The 19746-nt window shown below is 39.1% G+C and overlaps 1 protein-coding gene across 3 annotated transcripts in view; it reads right to left on the minus strand.

Annotated features, from left to right (window-relative positions):
- ELF1 (E74 like ETS transcription factor 1) overlaps window positions 1-19746 on the minus strand; it is a 146790-nt gene that overhangs the window by 75637 nt on the left and 51407 nt on the right. The window contains exon 1 of one of the 3 annotated variants that reach the window (XM_045012526.1): window positions 19386-19511. The exons of the other annotated variants lie outside the window; for them this stretch is intronic. The gene's annotated coding sequence lies outside the window, so the exon portion shown is untranslated. Of the gene's footprint in view, window positions 1-19385; window positions 19512-19746 lie in introns of those variants that run through there. 3 annotated transcript variants of the gene reach the window in all.

The raw sequence follows: 19746 nt of genomic DNA on the forward strand, positions 1-19746 counted from the left end.
ACTTTAATTGGAGTAAAACATTCTCAGGCATCCCTAAGTGAAAGAGATATGTTTTTGGTTAAAAGAAACCATATGCTTCTCCTTTGAATAGTCGGGTTCACTGTTCCCACTACAGGTGTTTTTCCCTCTGCTGTGCAGATTTAAACTTTAAGTAAAATTTTCTAAAGTGACTTAGGCAGCTAATGTCTGTCTTAAAAGTTATGTCACTAAAGAGGCAACACCCCCTAGTCTCAATACAGTTATGCAGGTATAGATTATTTCATTTTGGTGAAACAAAATAAGCTATCCGGGTATAAGGCACCTTATGTCAGTATACCTGAATCTACACTATGGCTTTAACCAGCATAGCTATGTTGGTCAGAGGTGCAATTTAAAATCAACATAGTTATTCTATTAAAACTTTTTAAGTGTAAAACAGGCTGAAGTCTCTTTGAAAGTCAATGAGACTTAGGCCTGATCTACATCTAAAAGTTAGAATCATAGAATCTCAGGGTTGGAAGGGACCTCAGGAGGTCATCTAGTCCACCCCCCTGCTAAAAGCAAGACCAGTTTCCAGACAGATTTTTACCCCAGATCCCTAAATGTCCCCCTCAAGGATTAAACTCACAACCCTGGGTTTAGCAGGTCAATGATCAAACCACTGAGCTATCCCTCCCCCTTGTAGCTCAACCATCTACATCACTCAGGGCTGTGAAAAATTTCATACCTTGTACAATACACTCAGGTTGACCCCACTCCCACTGTAGATGCAGCTAAGTCAACGATCTACACTACAACGGTACAGTGACACTGTTGCAATGCCGTAGCAGTGCTGCTGCAGTGTACTAATACTCATACACTCCAAGTCTGTGAATTTCTGTAAATGGGACTTCAGTGCTTTTGAGAATTTTATTCCTTGTCTAGAAACTAAGGTGTGATGTTAGATCAAATTACACCCAGTTCAATCCAACCAGTTTAGCACATGCTTAACATGCCTTGACTACAGTTTAAGAAGTTAATAGTTTAAACTAGGTAATGCAATCTAACATATCTTCAAATCATAGTCTAGATAAGACTTGAGAGAGCTTCTAGAGCTGTACTGTAGGGGAACATTAGTTCAACCACAATTAAGGTTAAGACTATCTTCTTGTTTAAAATAGCCAATTTTTCTAAATGCTCTAAAAAAAAAAAAAAACACCATAGTGAAATGTGTCAGGGACCAATAAAGTTATAACTAAGCAAAAAATTTAGACTCAAGAGATATATGAATAAGCAGTAAAATATAGTGAAAGCAGTGTCCGTATGTCTCATTTTGTGATGTCTGGCAAAATGTATGAACTTCAGCCCAAGTAGCTAGTTTATAAGTCTACTCATAGGAAACAAGTCTTCTTTCCCAGTGAGACAGAGACAAAGCTTGCTTGAAACGGATTTAGAAAGGTTGAAATCATTGGATTTATAAGCTTCCATGACACAGAATTTTAGCCTCCTAGCAATGAAGAGTTTTGGTATAATCCATGGACTTCCTGAAAGCTTTTGTCTTTTTGAGGTAAATTCACAGAACTCCTTGCACATTTGCTGTGTGTGTGCCATAACTATCCCTCCAGGTGAAGAGTGCCAGGGAAGTGGAATGAAAGTGCAACCTTTTGAACAGTGGAAGACAATTTGAGGATGAAGGCCAAGTCTTGATGAAGCACTATTCTATCAGAGGGCTTGTCTACACAGCCTCACAGTTTGGACTACAGGGTGTGAATAATAGTGTGTACCAAAGTGCTGAGCTTTAACTCCCCCATGTGGGTGCTGTGGTCACAAAGTAAAAGGTTCCTAGTTCATGTTAACTTAGTCCTCTTCAAACAGGGCTACATTAATTTGAACTAGGAACCCTTTAGTTTGCTCCCCATTGTCCACATGGGGGAACTACAGTGCACCTCTGTGGTGCATACTGCTGTTCACACCCTGTAGTCCGAACTATGGGCCACAGAGACACAAGTGGAATGAAAGATACAGTATTGAGTGAGATTCCACTGACAAAGCTCCTAGCTCGGAGATTTATGGAGATAAGTAGTGCCACTCTGAACATATGGCTAAAATTGAGGTTTATTATTCTTTACAAGGCTAATTTTGCAGGTCACTCTAACTTGTGAGGGTAAGGGATGAATCACTTGACATATGGAGAGGACAAGCATCTGCAATTTCCAGCAAATAAGAATGCTAGATACTTGAGAAAGCACCAAGCACACAGTGAGACCTAGAGTAAATAAACAATTATAATGATTTAAATATAATTATTATGTTAGGGACCCCATTTTGCCTCCCTCACTAATGGGCTTACTCCTGGTGTGACACTGCACTCCATAATGTTTTATTGAAATATGCTTATGAGGGTAAATAAGATGTTACTGGAATATGCTTTATGCAAAAGCTCTCTTGTAAGGTATCATTACAAATCTCAATCTACTGAGTGTGTTCATCCTATTTGTATGTATCATTCTTGTATCTGAAGCTAGAAATATAAAGTACAACTCTGAGGTCCTATTGTAATTATGCAAAGTGTGGGCCATTGATGATGGTTTAGAATCTTGATGGCTCCCATTGACTAGGACAATTGGCTGTAAATGGCTCTGTTTACTTGCAAGCCTTCCTGTGTTCAGGTAAGCCAGCCCAGGAAGAATGGTGGAATCCAACTTAAACCTGGTGCTTTTCCAGTTAGAAGGAGGGGTGGACATCCAGAGAGAAAAGATTTCCGCCTTGTGCCAAAGCTATAAAAGGGGTGGAAGAGAACAAAGGGGGTTGCCAGTCCTAAGAAATTCCCTAGTTACCACCAGAGCTGGAACTAACAAGGACTGTACCAGGGGAAAGGATTGGGCCCAGACTAGGAAGGAGTCTAGTCTGTGAAAGAAGCTTATTGGAACATCTCCAAGGGTGAGATATTACCTGTATCAATTTCTTAATGTGTTAGGTGTAGACTTGCGTGTTTTTGCTTAATTTTGCTTGGTGACTTACTTTGTTCTGTCTGTTATTACTTGAAACCACTTAAATCCTACTTTTTATACTTAATAAAATCACTTTTGTTTATTAGTAAACCCAGAGTAAGTGATTAATACCTGGGGGAGAAAACAGCTGTGCATATCTATCAGTGTTATAGAGGGTGGACAATTTATGAGTTTACCATGTATTACCCTGTAAGCTTTATACAGAGTAAAATGGATTTATTTGGAGTTTGGATCCCATTGGGAACTGGGAGTCTGGGTGCTAGAGATAGGGGACCCGCTGAGCAGTTTTTGGTTAAAGTCTGCAGCTTTGGGGGCGTGTACCAGACCTGGGTCTGTGTTGCAGCAGGCTAGCATGTCTGGCTCAACCAGGCAGGGTTCTGGAGTCCCAAGCTGGCAGGAAAAACTGTCTCAGTGGTAATTCCACCACGTCAGGGGACAGTCCCATGGGGTCTCTGTGACCAAACCTGTCACACCTGGCTCTCGGGCATTAGCAATCTCTGCAAGTACAACTCATTTAGATGAAATCCCCACTGTCCCATAGTCACAAAAGCATCACTTTTTCCCCATGCCTAGGTGGTATGGGAATACAAATAACAATAATACAATCATGAGCCAAGAGTTAGACCTTAAAAATGCAGCCATCAAGTATAAACTCACCAACACCTCCAAAAAGAGAAGCCCTTAGAGTGACAGATACAGTACAAGGTCCTGATAAGGATGTTTTTGGAACACGTGAGAATCACTTTATCTACTTCCTGCTTCAGGAAGGAATTTTCTTACTAGGGTTTTCCCATGCCAATTCGACCCATACAGGTATTATTTTTCCACAACCTTCAGTGGAGCTGATCATACTTAGTTGAGCTGGGATTATGTGCTCAAAAAAATTCATATACAACCTTAGACATAGAAGCTATTGTATCGAGAAAGGCAAGATCTGCCTGTCTGGGTTGTGGTCATGAACACCGAGTTCTCAAGAGATTGGGAGACAGGGAGAAACACCAGAGGGCTACTACTAGTCCCTCTCCTCCATAGCTGGGTGAGCCTTTAAACTACCACAGAAAGCAGAGATGAAATGAGTACTGTGTCTACGTCAACAGTCCCACTGTATCTATCACACCCATGCCTCTCTCAGCAAGAGAGTCAGCTCACACCCAGTCACAATGGGATGGCAAGTGAAAACTGGAGTTTAAAATGGAAGTTGAATTGCAACCTTAACATCTTTCCCAGTCCAAACTGTAAAAAAACTTGGAGGATATTTTTAATTATAATCTAATTCTCTCTCTCACACACACACACCACTTTTTCATCTCTTTTGGATTTAAGATTTGATCTGAATATTCAAAGCCTCAGTTTCCAACAGACTGTGGTTTAATAAGATCACAGCCAAATACAATTTTGAAATTAATTTTCTGGGGTGAAGTGGGTGGCAGTAAAGGCAAAGGCAATATCATCTTTTCTGATAAGAGTTTATGGATTGTACAGATAATCTGTTGATGACCCAAGCAAAAGGAGCATCTAACATAGTCGATTAGCCAATTTTGAACTGCTAAAAGATCTTTAGGGGATTCACACTGTCTATACTGGGGGCAAAAAGTATCAATCAACTGACAGATTAATCCATGTATGCAGTATTGTAGCAGTGTTGATACTAGGATATTAGAGATGGTAGGTGAAGTAATCTCTTTCACAGGACGACTTTTGTTGGTGAGAGAGACAACCTTTCAATCTTACACAGAACTCTCCTTCAGGTCTGCTAATCCAGGTTCATCCAAATAGTTTCAAATGACTATGAGGATGTAGAATCCAGTCTCCCTAATTTGAACCTGCTAATTATTATCTTTTCTACAGCATGAGAGGATGTCCTCAAGAAATTTCAGACTATTTAACAGCATCTTAAACCACAATTCACATATTCAGACAGGATAAAACAGAGTCTTGAATAAAATAGCTCCAAATGAACATCACTTAAAAAAAAATTGGAAGTACCCCTTCCAGCATGAAAACCTACCATACAAATAATTTAAGTAAATTTGCATAAGGAGACTACTCCAATTAAAAACAAAATAACTTGTTTTATTAATGCATAGTTAATATATACAGAAGTGGAGATCATACTCAATGTCCAAACTATAACTTTGATAAACCATGCAATAAAAATATGTAAATTAACAATTCCAGCCAACTGCAGTACTCAAAAATCATAAATCAGGCCCCCAAAATCACGAGATTTGCTTAAAAATCATGTATTTTTATAAATAGTAAGTTGTAGTGCTTTTTATTTGCCTGCTGGTTTTTGAGCCTTTTAAGATGTATTTATGTTATGATTTTCCAACTTTTCTCCACTACCATGAGAGCTTTTTAAAAAAATATTAAAGCTGAGATTCTCATAGAAGCAACTGAACATAAGAGCTGGGGCTTTAAGAAAACATCTCATCAAATATCACTGGACCTGGAGATGAAAATCACAAGATCTGGCAACACTGCAATTCTTTAACATAGACAAGAATTCACAGTATCATGAAATTTCAAGTTACCCTCAAATGGAAATATACATTTTAGGATCCTCTAGGAACAGCTTATTTGCTAGCTCATCACAATTTTCTGTCTAGGTTTAAAAGAACTACTGTGTTAATACAGTAGAACAAATAAATATAATGCCTTAGTTCTGTTATTACTTTACTGACAACTCCTGTAGTTACTGTTTTACAGTTATTCTGCAATAGTTCAAATATTTTCCTCTTTCTCCAATTACTGGCCAAATTCTGATCTTTAATCTTAGATGTCTAAAAATATAAGGATAGGCTAATAAATGGAAAGCAAATAGATTTTAATAAAATTTGCTTCAGGAGGCTGCTTGTTACACAATTCTGTCCGTGACGGAAACTAGAGTAGAGTCATCTCTTAGTACATCTGTTCCTCTGCTAGTGGTTTAACTGACAGGAAGCAGAAACGAAGATATGGAGTCTGAATGACAAGTGTTTCCTGCCTTCACAGATACATCTTTCTTTTTTACTTGTTATAAAATAATCCATTGGTTCTTAAGTGTGACAGGCAAAGATATAAGTAGTAGCATACATAGTGAGATGAAATTCTCCTAAAACCTGTGACAAATATTTTTGCAAAAAAGGAGGGCAAAAACTTATTCCCACACAGAAAGCCGGTCAATTTGTTAAGACATAACTACCCCAAGTTTACTGGAACATGGTTTCATGAGAATCACAAACCATAATATTAAAACTGTGATCATATCAACTCCTCTATTGTACCCCAGTACTACACACAATGTACACAAACATTACATAGGTTTTAGTGTGTGGCCTTCTATAAAGCAGCTACTAGACAGCAGAGTATCCTAGTATGTCAAATACTCTGTATCACAGATAAACAGAGAGAAACAGAGGTTAACCATAAATATATAGCAGCCAATGGTGGAAGCCACATTGCTCAGAACTTTCAGAAGTAGTCTAGACAATAAAACATTAAAAATATATGCTGAACGTAACAATTTTCTGCTAGCATGGGATTAGATTAGATGACCAAACAGGCTTTTTAAACTGTAGTTTCTAGGATTCCACCACAAAATAATGGAGATGTATTTAGTGCAGCACAAAAAGGCACAGTAAGAACTACTTTAGAGTTGGCAAGCAAAGGATCAAGGAACAGACAAAGCAAAATTTAATTAAAAAGAGGTCAAGTATCAGAGGGGTAGCCGTGTTAGTCTGGAACTGTAAAAAGCAACAAAGAGTCCTGTGGTACCTTATAGACTAACAGACGTATTGGAGCATAAACCTTTGTGGGTGAATACCCACTTCGTCTGACGAAGCACGCGTATAACGAAGTGGGTATTCACCTGCGAAGGCTTATGCTCCAATACATCTGTTAGACTGTAAGGTGCCATAGGACTCTTTGTTGCTTATTAAAAAGAGGCACAACTCTGTTACAGCTGTAACCAGGGTCCTCAGGTTTTAATGACTATATATTCAAACAGCCCCTTTGATTCCTCCAGTATGTTATATCTGAGGATCCCTGTGAGGTAAAGTCATCCACTTGCTTCCAGACTCCCCCCAAAAATCTAGGCTATCAGAAAGTTTCATTTTCTTAGTTAGTCAGCAACCTAAAAAAGTTGACCACGTTGTTTTTAAGGAAAGAGGAGGAATGGAGAGAAACTGTTTAAGGTGGTCCTAAGAAGTGCAAATAGGGGTGAATAAGAAATGCCATACAGAATCTTCTCCATTATCCTACTTCAGTCAGTGGCCAGTTGTCTTGGTGTAAATCATTACAAAAGTGAGGAAAACAAAATTAGGCTGGATATCTGGAAGGTTCACTAATAGTCTCCAGGAAAGCACTAGAAGCTACATTATTCAATTGCTTTAAATTAGACAGAACAAAGCTATTGGAAATAATAAATGGCATCTATCTTAGAGTTTAACACTGCTGCTCTCAACGTAGCATCTGAGCTCCATCCATGTAAAATTAATAGCATCAGCAAAGTGTCTGGTGTACTTCATGAAGTCTCTAGCACTTCTACCCCAAGAAGAGTTTTCACCCCAGAAAGGGAGTTTGTTGGGAGGGAAGAGGGATTGCTGATTGAAAGGCATTTACGAATAAAAAGGGTGTTCAACTTGTGAGTGTCACTTCCTCTGCAGCACTGGGCCCGGGTCACTTGCTGGTTTAAACAAGAATAAATGGCAGATTCTCTGTAACTTGAAGTCTTTAAATCATGATTTGAGGACTTCAGTAACTCAGCCAGAGGTTATGGGTCTATTACAGGAGAGCATGGGTGAGGTTCTGTGGCCTACGATGTGTAGGAGGTCAGACTAAATTATCACAATGATCTCTTTTGGCCTTAAAGTCCTTGGTGGAAAGGCTTTCTTCAAGAAAAAGTTTTTGCAATATTTCCTAAAGACGGCCACACTCTGGATTTGTCTGATCACCTCTAAAGATTGTTCCATAGCCAGATCTCCATAACAGATAATGCTTTGTCCCCAGTTCTCACATGCTTAGTCCTGGGCTTTGCAATTTGCATTGACCCAGAGAAGCACAGCTGTCATGGTGTTTCATAGATAAAAATTCAGCCTTTGATGTAGCCAGGGCTTTGAAAATTAGAAGCAAGGCCTTCAAATGACATCGGACGTTGACTGGGACCCAGTGGAGGAACTTAAGCACAGGCTCATCTCTACAGCATCTCAGCACCTATGAGAAAAGTAGGTAGGCACTGTACAGTAACAAAGAAACATGGTTCAGGGTCCCACCCTTCACACTCAGCTAATTCATAACATTCAAACAAATGAAAAAAATACAAAACAACGTTTAGTCATAAGTCCTTGGGAACAAAAAAAGCCTTGCAGCATGATTTGAAGCTTAGTAAATTTTGCTTAATTGGCAGAGAGAGGTAGAAGATGACTGAAAAATAGTTTTCCATCTCAGATTCCTACAACAATATTATATAGGCAACAACATTTTATAGTTTTGCCTCTTACTTTGTAAGTCACATCGGTCATATCTCTTGCAACATACACTGGCAGCATTCAACGTTTTCCTAGGAAAACTGAGATGGCAGAGATGTTGACATTGAGCCAGAAGTGGTTTACATGGGACTCAGATATTCTTTTTAACCCTGGAAGTTCATCTCTGTTCCACTTACAGAGTGAACATTTTATTACAGCAAAAGCTCTCAGATCATAACTACGTATTTTCACAATGTATTACTAAGATTTCCTGCCTGCCACATGATGCAAAAAGGAATGTTTACAAGCATAATAGTCTCTAGTACACTAATATATTACAAAATTAGGCAATCAAATTAATGTGTGCCTAGAAGAAGCTAAATATTTAACCTGACACAGAAAGAAAGTCGTGAATAAATGAGATTTTTTGATACAATCAAGAATTTGGCATGTTTCTAAAGATGAACATTTTACCAAAAATTAAAAATGAAATGTCATGATATTCAACTGAGACTGTACGGATTTAAAACGTAAAAAACACTAACTCTGAAGATTTATCCCTGAAACTAATTACTGTGTCACTACATTGATGCACCGTTATATTTTTGGTAGCCAGTTTGTATCACGCAAGTGATCTGGTTAAAACTATTGTTGTTGTTATTTGTTATCAGGGCCCCTGTAACAGGGCAGTACTCACCCCTGCGGCGCCTCCTGCTGGTGACTCATGGAATTAGCTCCGTCCAGCGCCGGAGCGCCCTCTGCAGGCCAGTGATCCACCTGTTCGTCTGGCCCCCGTGTCCCTCCCTGGACCCGGTGCCCCTTTCTCTGGGGTGCTGCCCCCTGGCAATAACCCCTGTCTCTCTGGGTCTCCCCTCCTTAGGGAACCCTCACCCTCTATCCCTACCTTGCCTCAGTGTATGGCTACTGCCAGTCATTGTCTAGCCCCCCACTCTGGGCAGACTGCAGTCTCAGCCAACTCATCCCTGGCAAGGAGGGTTTGGACCTGCTGCTTTGTCCTACCCCTGGGCCGCCCTCTGCAACCCACAGTACCTATCGGCCCACTCCTAGGCCGCAGCCTGGGGCTTTCTAGGCTGGAGCTCCCCGGCTCCTCAGCCTTCCCCAGCCCTGCTGCACTCAGGTACCTGGTCTCTCTTTCCCAGCAGCTAGGCCCATCTCTCTCCGAAGGCAGAAGAGAGACTGTCTGGGCTCCTAGCTTCCCTGCCTTTTATAAGGCCCTGCTACTTAGTTTGGGGCGTGGCCCCCAGCTGTAGCCACTTCCCCAATCAGCTCAGCTCTGTCAGGCCACATTTTAAACCCCTCAAAACCCCGGAGCAGGGTCCACCCTGCTACAGCCCCATTTTGCTACGTGCTGTATAAGCATAAAACAAAACAATTGTCCCTGCCCCAAGGAGTTTACAAATGTAAGTATAAGGCAAGAGACAACAGATGGATACAGATAGAAAAGGGAGTACAAGGAAACAATGAGACAATATTGGTCAGCACGATAGGCAGTGGTCTCAGCACACTAGCACCCTAGCCTTATCAAATTTTTTGTAGGCATCAAAGCAAGAGAGTCTTTGAAGGTAGATAACGACATAGTTTTGTGGATGTTTACGGGAAGCTTTTCCCAAGCGTAAGGGGCCGCACAGGAGAAAGAACGAAAATGTAATAAGCGGGCAATGGAGGCTGACATGACTGGCCAATCAGAGGCGAGCATCAATAGCTCAATAGCAAATGAGGGATGATAGGTAGGGATGAAGAGCCTTGAAAGTGAATACTAGCAGGATTGAATGGTCTCCACGCAGCAGCTTTTTTCCACAAAACAAATCAACTTATTTGATGTATCCAAGCCTACTAACATACTTGAACGAAACCTTAGTGCCTCAACAGGGAAACCTACACATTGCAGCACTGTACTAGTGTATGAAATTCCATGTAAAACCAGAAACAAAAGATAAACTGACTTAGTTTGTGTCCATTGTTCAAGCTCCATGTAGGGGAAGAAATAAACTGCATTAATGGACTTGGTTTATTTTAATCTGTTTTAATAGATAACAATTATGATTTTTAACCCAACAGTGTTCCTTTAACAAACATACTGAACAAGACATTTTCTAGATAACCAAGGAGGTTTTTTTCAAAGAATGTTTTCTTAACAAGTAGATCACAATAACTAACTATTCTGTTTGCACTAAGAGGCAGTACAGTGCAATGAGTTAATATTTTTATCACACAATTTGTGCAGGCAATCACCAGCAATCAACTTTTAAAATTCTTTTTAGTTCTGACATTTTTCATCTTAGTAACAATAAAACATTCTTTACAGTTTCTCTACCTTTCTTTTCAGTTAGAAGAAATTTTAAGAGGCTTAAGCTCCCCTAACGTCTGCTTCACTCATTTCTCTCTTCAGATTGAGAGCAAAGGTCATCAATTCATTTGAATACCCTGCCTTAAGCAGATGGGAATAACTAGTATGCTTTTATTGTAGCAAAAAGTTAACATTTTAAAAAGTGATAGCAACCCATATCTAGTCCTTATGTCTCCTTCCCATATTCCTCAAAAAAGAAATTTATTTTTGTTGTTGTTTCTGCACTTTTAGGACTTTCTTTGCACCTGCTTCCCCCACCAAAAAAGCCATTACCTTCCCAAGTTTTCTATTATCATGTTTATTTAAACCAGTCCTTATTGGAATCAGAGTATTAATGGCCCCAGTTCCATCTAGATTATGTTGAAAAGTCCCATTTTGTAAAAGGGTGTAGGAGGTTCCAATTTAGAAAAAAATGGGGGTGTGATTCAAAAAAAGGTTAAGAACCCCTGATCTAAACAGAGTGGCCATGAACAAAGCTGTAACAGTTTAATTAAATCAGTTTATATCATAGCTTCAGTTAAACTGGTGCAAACAGGCCTAGTCTAAACTATTCCTAGTTTAGACCTATTCCAGGCCTAGTCTAAACCTATTCCATCATAATTATGTCAGTTAAAACCCCCACAACAAAACACACACCTTAGCGATATATCTATGCAAGTATAAGCCCTAGTGTAGATGCATTTCTGCTGGCCTAAAAGTGCTTTTGACAGTATCGTTTGTGTTTCTTGGGGAACTGGTGTAAGCTACCCCAAGAAAAAGCACTTTTATGCCAGTGTAAATTGCATCTATACTGGGAAGGTCTGCCGCTCTAGCTACGTGAGCGAAACTTTTGTAGTGTAGACAAGGCCTGCTTTTAGACCTGACCATAGGGAGACCTGTGGCTGGGACAGCATGAGAATTTAACAGCAGGATTCAGATAAAAAGATGTGTTGAATAGTCTGGATAGAACCTGGATCTAGTGTTATTACCCTTCCAGTCCATAAATACAAATACCAAATGTATTTTGGATAGATATTACAAACTGAGTTCTGTATATATTCTAGGCTATGTTAGACCTTAGAACAGTGTTTCCCAAACTTGGGATGCCGCTTGTTTAGGGAAAGCCCCTGGTGGGCCGGGCTGATTTGTTTACCTGCCGCATCCACAGGTCTGGCCAATCGCTGCTTCCACTGGCCCCAGTTCATTGCTGCAGGCCAATAGGAGCTGCTGGAAATGGCGCGGGCTGAGGGACGTACTAGCCACCCCTTCCAGCAGCCTCCATTGGCCTGCAGCAGCAAACCACCACCAGTGAGAGCCGCGATCGGCTGGACCTGTGGAAGCGGCAGGTAAACAAACCGGCCCAGCCCGCCAGGGGCTTTCCCTAAACAAGCGGCATCCCAAGTTTGGGAAACACTGCCTTAGAAGAACACACTGAAAGCAAGCTGGCAAATGTCTCAGTAGAATGCACATAGGATTTAATTCAGTTCTCTGTTTCCGAGTCCCAAATTTTCTACAGGTACTTGTTTGCAGCAACAAATACAGAGTCTTCACATTTCCTGACTCATGAAGATTTCCATTCATATTTTATTGAAATCTAGTACAATATATATGGAACCAGTGCAGTAGTTTCACCAGCCTGGTATCCTATCCATAGTGATGATTCCATGGACTGTTCTCAAAGAGTGAAATGGCTATTCCCTAATCAGACAGAGACTGACATTTCATTCTGTGTTTGTACAGTGCCTCATATAATGGGGCACTAGTCATGATGGGGGCGTCAATAATACAATAAGGCGCTATGATAATACAAATAATAACAATCTAGTTATTACCTTAGTGGTTTCTCCCCCCATGGAGTCACGTAGTTTTTAACATGACCATATTAACATAATGATGGCATAGTCTTGTCCACACTATAGGAATCTGAGATACAAGCAGGCGTCAGAATTAATATGAGCAATACATTGTTAAACAAATACTCTCTGTCATCACACAACCTTATACACCTCTAGCTCGATATAATGCGACCCGATATAACATGAATTCGGATATAACGTGGTAAAAACAGCGCTGGGAGGGGGGGCTGTGCACTCCGGCGTATCAAAGCAAGTTCGATATAACGCGGTTTCACCTATAAAGTAGTAAGATTTTTTGGCTCATGAGGACAGCGTTATATCAGGGTAGAGGTGTATTACTAAATCTCTCCTTCAAACCTCAGATTCCCCTATTTTATCTGAGCACTTACAAGTTTGGACTCTTATTTCGTCATTTGACTGACAGCCTCAACATTGGAAAGTGTAAGAGAAATTAATTCCAACCCATTATTGCTATAATTATATTAAATACAATCTAATCAGAGCATAATATTAAAAATCCACTTGGCTTGTATTTAATCCAATATATTAACACTTGATTTTAGAGGAAGACAGTTACAGTAGCATACACACATCTTCTAGAAGTAAATATTTAGGGGAAATTATAACAATAAGGATTTTTCTTGCCTGCTAGAATGTTCTATGAACTGTTTTACATTTTAAATGTGTTATTAATTAGCTGCTTCCTAAATTATGGCTGTTAGACAAACTCAAATTTTACTTCTTGGTGTCTGGATTTTTAAAAACATACTTATATCGATGTTGGCTTTGGCTGGTGACCAGACTAAATACACTTTTTGGATAGATATAGGTTAGTATTAGTGAGAACTTCATAAACATTCTCTTATATTCAAACAAATAGCGTCATGGAGTAGCCTCTCGATACAAAAGAGTTTCATTTTCGTTTGTATATCCAAACAGGCAGGAAAAAAAACCAACACCACACACATGATAAAGAAGCTTCTATGGTTCTATAAAAAAAACGAGGAGTCCGGTGGCACCTTAAAGACTAACAGATTAATTTGATGTTAGTCTATAAGGTGCCACCGGACTCTAGGGTGACCAAATAGCAAGTGTCAAAAATCGGGACGGGGGTGGGGAGTAATAGGGACCTATATAAGACAAAGCCCCAAATATCAAGACTGTCCCTATAAAATCAGGACATCTGGTCACCCTACCAGACTCCTTGTTGTTTTTGTGGATACAGACTAACCCGACTACCCCTGTGATATATGGTTCTATAGTTCCTTATTTTCTCTTTTTGAAAAAAATGTACATTTAAAGAAAAAAGAATAGCATTCATTCAGTCAATAACATGAGTTGGAAAGTGCTGCACCCCAAAATGTGCATCATACAAGATCCTGCATAGGTTCTCAGAATTACCGGTAATTTGTGTGCTGCTTCAAGGCCTCTAAGAGTCCATAGTGTGAATTCTCACAATTTGTATTAACTGACCACTCTTTTCATAGGACAGCTTGCAAATTTTGGCAAAATTAACTATTTTTCTCTTTCCAGCTAATCAGATGAACATTGAACATTACTGGCCGCACTACATGTCCAAATGGACAATACAACATAGTTGTTTCCGGTGTTGTAGCCATGTTGATCCCAGGATATGAGAGAGACAAGGTGGATGAGGTACTGCCTTTTATTGGACCAAACTTCTGCTGAGCTACACAGAAAAGAGCTGAGTGTAGCTCAAAAGCTTGTCTCTTTCACCAACAGAAGTTGGTCGAATAAAAGATATACCTCATCCACCCTGTGTCTCTCAAGAGTTAAACAGCCTATACTTTAAGTTTGAACAATTATAGTTATAGGTAAAGAGTTCACAGGAGCAATGTAGAAAATCTTTTCATGACCAGCAAATACACAGGTAGCATGAGATTGGACAAGAGAACAGGCTCCACTGAAAGCTTTAGGCCGTATTTTCCCCTCAAATGCATATGTGAGACTCCTAGTGACTTCAAAGGCACGATTTTCAAGCTTATTTTTTTCAAGAGGAGCCACTTTGTGTTGGAGAGATGGCCTGATGCACCCAGATTACAATCAATCATGCTAGCACATCCTTGAAAGATTATAGATGTTAACTCGAGAGCATCAATTCTTCCACATATAATGTCCACAAGTAGGGAAAACTTAATAGAAAATTTAAAATGACACTATCAGCATTTTCTGATATAAACCATTCCTGGTTAGCACAAGCAGTAATTATGTTTTCCATTTTACTATGTTTTTAAACATTTCTTTCCCTTGTTGCAGTGTGAAAGACCCACATAAACAAAAAGATAACTAGACAGGGGAACAACAGTGAGACAGACATAGACAAAGTGTTTTCAAATCACAACGTTAACTACTTTTTAAAAAGAGTGAAAAGTATTTTTCCTTAAATATTTATATAACAAAGAGATTTATCTGTCAAGCAGACAATTAAGAACATTGGGGAGATCTAGAGAGAAAACTTTTAGTGATGAAATAATATGTATAAACCACAAAATACATGTAACATCCTTACCGATTTCCTTGAAACAGTCAAGAGCAGTTTGAATCACTCAAACTCTCACTCCTTTCTCCCCATCCTAAAGGCTTCACTGAGGTCCACGCAACTTGGTAGTCATCTCACTACTTATCATTAGGTAAATTAGACAAATAGGAAAAGAGTCCTCAAATTAAGTCATGACAGTGATTAGTTCACCTGCTGAACAGGTGCAAACAGGTAAAGGGATTAAGGATGCAAAAAAATTACCCCTGCTAATTAAGATCAGATGCCCAGCTGACTCCTGGTTAAACAAGGTTTTTAAAAGTAATTTAGACTTATGTCTCAAAATACAGAAACACAGAGAAAATACTATTCAAGCCATCTGAAAGCATTCCTTCCAAATTGTCAATTTATAGGTTTGGCATTTCTATTCGTAGTAAGTGAAGATAACAGCTATATTCTTCCAAGGTAAGGGAGAATTTTACATAAAAACTTGAGGACTTTGAAGGCTCATTTTGAGGCTAGCAAAATGAATGCAGTTTTCAGATGAGACTTCTAATCTAGTATGAAGTCCTATATGACATGAGTTGATCTCTTTAAGGACAAATTCTCAGGGGGAGGGATAGCTCAGTGGTTTGAGCATTGGCCTGCTAAACCCAGGGTTGTGAGTTCAATCCTTGAGGGGGCCACTTAGGGATCTGGGGCAAAAATTGGTCCTGCTAGTGAAGGCAGGGGGCTGGATTCGATGACCTTTCAAGGTCCCTTCCAGTTCTAGGAGATTGGTATATCTCCAATTATTACCTTTAATTAAATGTACTGAGGGTTAGCTATACAATTCCTATCATCACTAAAGTTGGTTATTGGGTAGTTAAATCCTAACAAACATCAGGGTAAGAATGCAGAAACTTTAGTCCTTATCTAACGGGATCCCATCAGCACAAAGATTGAGCACAGTTGGTAGCTTTGCCTTAGGACAGGCCCTCAGACAGAATGATACTAAAGAATACATTATTTGAACAGATTAGTCCCTTTATGTCAGGAGAGCGAGAGTATCTAGAGGATTTCACACTACAGCTGTGGACTACTGATAAGTAAAATACTTCAAATTTCAGCGCAAATAGTCTCTTAAGAGCAAATATTTAAATATTCCTCCCTAGACATAGTCAGATTTAACAAAGCAATTTAGCTCTAAAAGATATCAATGGTATCAAAAGCATAAGTGTAATGAGTAAAGTGTAAGTTTAAACTTTTAGGAAAGTCATGCTGCTTACAGAGTGGGTCACAAACAAGACTGTACATCTATTCCCCCTCCCCTGTATTTAATCACCTCTCAGAAAGGAAGTCTCTGCTCTTCTCATATCCAACAAAATTCACAAGAAAGTACAGTATTAAAATTATCAGTGAAAGTTGCCAAATGAAAGCCTAGAAACCTTTACTTAATGATCAAAAAGTGAAAGCTACTTTGGAGATCAAAGTCCTCCCTCTGGTATAAAGAGAAATCCCACATTTTTCATACAAACACTTTCAAAGGCATTTGGATCAGTTCACCTGATTCGGCTCTACTTTATCTCCACACATACAAATTCAGCTATTCCAGACAGGAATGAAGCCACGTAATTTTTCATCCCAAGAAGCCTGAGAAGAGTAATGCACCACTGAACTAACAGTTTCCACAGACATCAGAGGCAATTACACATTGTCCAAAGCCTTGTGTTTCTGACTGGGTGGTTGGCCTATAGGATGTTGTCACCAACATGCATCAAACTCCCAGCAATCAGAACTTGGACCTTGTCAATAAAAAAAATTCCAGTGAAAGCATTGCACTTATCAGGTCTAATGGATGTACAGAAAAATCACCTTTACTTTTTTTGAGAGACATCTCATACCACACCCACACTTCAGCTGGAAAAATCAGTCAGAGCTTTTAACCACCACTTTTCCTCTTCCAGTCCAGCTATTTCTGCTTCTCAGTGGGAGGTCTTTGAAGTTAATCTTTAAAAAGAGCAATTGGGAGCCCTGAACCAGTTTCTCAACTCAGTCTAGTTATAGCATTTGGTTCTGTTCTTTTCAGGTTTCTGTACCACACCCTCACCATGGTATCCAAGAGCCTGGACACAACAGTTTTGCCTATAGGATGAACAGAGATTTCTCCATAAAGAGATACATGAAAAAAAAAAAAAAAACTAGCAACAGCTGCTTACCCTACAACAGCACTACAGAAGCATCCAGCAATTTGGGAGCTGTTTTGGGACTGCTAATTCAACCTTATAAGATTAACTCTTTAAAGACCTCCAGCTACTTTGCAAGATAAGTAAAGGAGGGGAGGGAATGGAGAGAAGTCAGGGTCCCCTCTGTTAGTTCAAGTTCAACACTAGACAGTGAGTTTAAGGTGGCTACCATAGACCAAAACTACAGCTAAAAGGACATCAATGCTCATGGGGAAGTAGGAGGAGAGAAAAGGAATTCAAATAGTCCAACAAATCATAAATATTTTTTTAAACAAACAAATCTTCCACAACACATTCAAAATGTTTTTTTCAATCTGTTCCCTAGTACTTATCTTATCCTTCTACTAAAGATAATTTTTCTCAGGGGAAGTATACATTGCATACCCTCTTGAAACACCTGGGATTTAAAATGTGTTTAAAAATGAAACCTAAAATTAAGAGACAAGAAGAAAAAGAAGACATGCCAGGATGCACAAGGTAGCTATTGGCAAACACTGCAGATGACTCAAAGCAAAAGGCTGTCGCACCCAAAGCGTGCACTATTAGCCTAATAATTTCTCCTCTCCCTCCACTGTAGATGATTACTATATTAAGCAAGACTCTACAACACTCTACTCTGTGAGGTAGGTATTATTCTATAGTGAACAGTAAATGACACTGAAAAGTATCCCCTATGTACAATATTACAAATAGTTTCATTTCTCTAGTGTGTTAGATTTTCAATTTAGAAGAAATTCAACTTTATTTTTAAGTGAGTTTTGTTTTTAATTGAAAAATTAAAATACAAGAGTTGAAGGCCCCTGTTCTCATTCAGACAAGATTCCAACTGAAATCAAAATTAATTGTGGTCAAATAGGAACTACAGGACCAGGAACATACTTAACACAATTTCGAAGTGTGAGTGTGTGTGTGTGAGAGAGTGCGCGTGCACGCAGTCGTGAGTTACACTTATTTTAGTAGCAAGTATATTTTTCCCTACTGAACATTTAAAACAGCCTTTGAACACTGCATATTTCCTCACAACCTTTCTTGTACAAATGGCACTAAACCTAGTCCCTTTTACACTATGCCTTTCTCATTGTCACACACAAAATCTTAAGCTCTGAGGACCAGAAGTATGGAGAAGGATAACTATATATCCATTTTTTATTCTATGAAAAAAATGAAACTCTTGTTCCATTTTAAATTATACAGTGTGACAGTGGGTTTTTATGGGATATTTCAGTAGAAACAGACTTTCAGGTCATCAATTCTTTGAATTACAAATCCAACATGTTTACAGCGGCTCAGAATCAAACCTTAGCAAGTATAACAAAGCAAATGCAACCAGAGTCTGTAGTGCTATTAACTAATACTTTGCCCAAATATCTTTCAGAAATTCTCTACTACACGACAAACAGATCAACAGAAACGTGTACCCAGCTTTAGAAAAGACTAATATATCCTACAATCAACTGAGCCGTGTTTAAAGCAATAAAACCAGCAGCGCATCTAAAGTATTAAATATTAACACATTTTAAGAATAAGCATACATGAAATGAAATGCGATAACACTTAAAACATTGTCAATTTTTAAGGCTTATTTCAGGTGTATTGTTTTCAGGAACATAGAAACAATATAGTCCACTTAATATTTTGAAAAACACACAGCAAAAAAAACCCCAAAAAACACTAGTTTACACAGCACTTAAATACTAAATAATCATGTTTACGTAAAGTGCAACAGAACTGACGGTATTTACTAAACTATAACAGGAAGTTTTCTTTTTTTCAGTCTCACTCTCATGATACATCTGAGGAATTTCTGGTGTACAAAAGATTTTTAGATTTTAAAAGATGCTCTGCCCTCAAGGCCAAAAACCTACAAGAACTGGCATTCTTTGTTTTCCTCTGGTAGTTAAGTGCAATCAAGCATGTGACTGAGTTCATACATTAACAGAGGTAAAGAACATACAGCCATGTTTTTTCAACAGGTACACCTACTCTGCTATTAGAATTATCATTCCTATTTAGATACTGTACCACAGCAAGACAGAAAAGTTACCTTAATTTGTTTTAAGGTGTTTGCATAGTCCCAAGAGCCAGAAAGTAAAAAGAAATCCAGCAGTTTTATGCAGTTAAAATGGCTACTGTAGATTGGGGAAGTGGTGTCTGTGCTTCAGCTTATGAGTCATACATGAAACTAAGTGTTTCTCAGGGAGGCACGCCCATGTTGCTGTGGGCCCAATTACTCTGCTAGGTCAAACATGCAAATCTGCAGGTAAGAAGGGAAAAGAGAACAACCTGAATCACCCAGCCCCACCTTAGCTAGCAAGAGCAAAGGCCAAATAATCTTTGTAACAAACTGAAATGCAGAGTTAGTGCAACATGCACTACTGGCTATTTAAAACCACATTTTAGAAAGT

The sequence above is a fragment of the Mauremys mutica genome, chromosome 1, assembly GCF_020497125.1.
Source record: "Mauremys mutica isolate MM-2020 ecotype Southern chromosome 1, ASM2049712v1, whole genome shotgun sequence".
Lineage (NCBI taxonomy): Eukaryota > Metazoa > Chordata > Testudines > Geoemydidae > Mauremys > Mauremys mutica.